Below are 2,430 nucleotides of genomic sequence, written 5' to 3'. Positions count from 1 at the left end.
GAGTCACTTTTATTAATATAGTGAAATATTAGCCCGTTAGATGTTTATGTACTAATCATTTTATTGTAGATCAGGATTTTCAGGTTTAACCCCTTCCGTGTTTATTGCCAAAGCCCATTCACGTGCCCAGGTGCTACTTGGATGGGTAGAGGCAATGGGCACGATGACTTAGTTCATAAGAATAATAATTAATAAGCGGCTGGCATTGTGTTAGTATATCGTGCACGACGTAATTTCCACATATGGTGTGTGTGTTTTTAGGCTGTGGGATTGCGTCGATTTAATAACTTTTTTTCATTTAACTTTTAATTTTAAATAATATTTTATTCAATAAGATGTACAATGAACGTACAAACCAAATAGTATTATTGCCATTACTATTACTATATTGCCGTTACTATTACCATGATTATTACCATTATTATGAAATATTCTATATCAAAGTAGTTAATTAAATTTTGTAATTATCATTATACGCAATGATTGCTAGCCTTGCCAGACGATTTCAGTGAAAAATGGTACGTACCGTAGAGTGTGATGTGAGATGAAACTCGGGTGACGGAGGCGTCCCGGGACGTTCTCCCTAGTGTAGGCTCTGCGCCCGGGTGGAGTGTATGGGGGTCGTGGAATGAATTTTTGTGAGAATGTGATTTTGCCTTTTTTAAATATAGCGTTAGGTAGGTAGGTAGTATACCTTCTGGTGTGTGTGATAGATTGTAAGTAGGTAAGGCCGGGACAGGTTGTCACAGTCTCTTGGTCGGGTAGGCGCGATTTCGCGTGATCAACCTGTACCTGGAATATATTTGAAGAATTGACGATACGATCGATACGAATGGAGTATGCCGTTCGCCTTTGATCTATCTGTACAATTTTTCAAATTTTTGGCGACTTCATAAGTCGTCATACGCGATCGCGATGCCACGAAACGCACATGTTCTGCTCGAGCACGGCACGTGTGCACGAACAACGACTTATATAAAGTCCTTTTTCGTCCACGTGTCAATTAGAGTTACGCGATTTTTCTTTTTTGTTGTTTGTTTTTTGTTTTTGTTTTGCGAATTTGCAAGTCTCGAGCTTTAGATATAAGTTTCAGGTGGGTGGACCGCCCGAAGAAAGAAGAGGCTACATGCCGAAGCGCCCCGACAAACTGTCTTTCAAGAGGGGAACTACTAATGATTTTGCATCCTTTTGCAAAAAAGAATGGGAAATCATTATTGTTACTACTTTGTCACTGTGCTTGCCTGTAGTTGTAGTTTTGTAATTGCAGGAGAAGAGGGGGCCCGTGACCCCCATGATTTTGGGCAAATCGCGTTTTTAATTTAGTGTTGCGAATATTGACCACGGTTCAATTTAGTGTTGCGAACTTTAAATATCGCGTTTCTTTCTTGCATTGCTTTAAAATAGAATTTAACTTTTCAATGTTGATTGCTTTAAGATTTTTGAGAGTTTTGCTTTTTAATGTTGATTGCTTTAGTGTTGCGAATAAAAAATTCACGGTTTGAGAATCCCCCTTTTTTGCATTTTAATTGCATGTCTGTTAAAGATAGCGTTGCGAATGACATTAGCGCGATTGTTTCCCAGTGTTGCGACTTATAAATACGCGATTGCTTTGTATTAGTTTATAGAGTTCCCTGCTAATTAGTGTTGCGGTAATGAATATTTGCGTTTTGCATTAGAGTTGCGATATATGATGAAATGCCCAAAAACGATCCAGTGGAGTTGCTATGGTCCATAAGGCAGCTATGGACCAGCTGCCGTGATACAGCCTTGGATTGGCTGTACCCCTTTTTTAGATTAGTGTTGCGTCTTTCAAAATTCGGTAGATTTGAGTAGTGTTGCGTTACAGTTCGCGTTTTCTCTTTTTTTCTTTTTTTCAGCTTAGCGTTGCGCATAATGGAGCAGCCTTCACGCGTACGCTTTTGCACATATTATATAATCAATGAAATTAGTGTTGCGAGTAAAAAATTCACGGTTTGAGAATCCCCTTTTTCTGCAATTTAATTGCATGTCTGTTAAAGATAGCGTTGCGAATGACATTAGCGCGATTGTTTCCCAGTGTTGCGACTTATAAATACGCGATTGCTATGCATTAGTTTATACAGTTCCCTGCTAATTAGTGTTGCGATAATGAATATTCGCGTTTTGCATTAGAAATGCCCAAAAACAATCCAGTGGAGTTGCCATGGTCCATAAGGCAGCTATGGACCAGCTGTCGTGGTACAGCCTTGGATTGGCTGTACCCCTTTTTTATTAGATTAGTGTTGCGTCTTACAAAATTCGGTAGATTTGAGTAGTGTTGCGTTACAGTTCGCGTTTTCTCTTTTTTCTTTTTTTCAGCTTAGCGTTGCGCATAATGAAGCAGCCTTCACGCGTACGCTTTTGTACATATTATATAATTAATGAAATTAGTGTTGCGAATGAATTCGCGAT

This window comes from Osmia bicornis, chromosome 12 (assembly GCF_907164935.1).
Source record: "Osmia bicornis bicornis chromosome 12, iOsmBic2.1, whole genome shotgun sequence".
Lineage (NCBI taxonomy): Eukaryota > Metazoa > Arthropoda > Insecta > Hymenoptera > Megachilidae > Osmia > Osmia bicornis.
The sequence above is the reverse complement of the archived record's forward strand: the minus strand, read 5'-3'. Positions refer to the sequence as shown.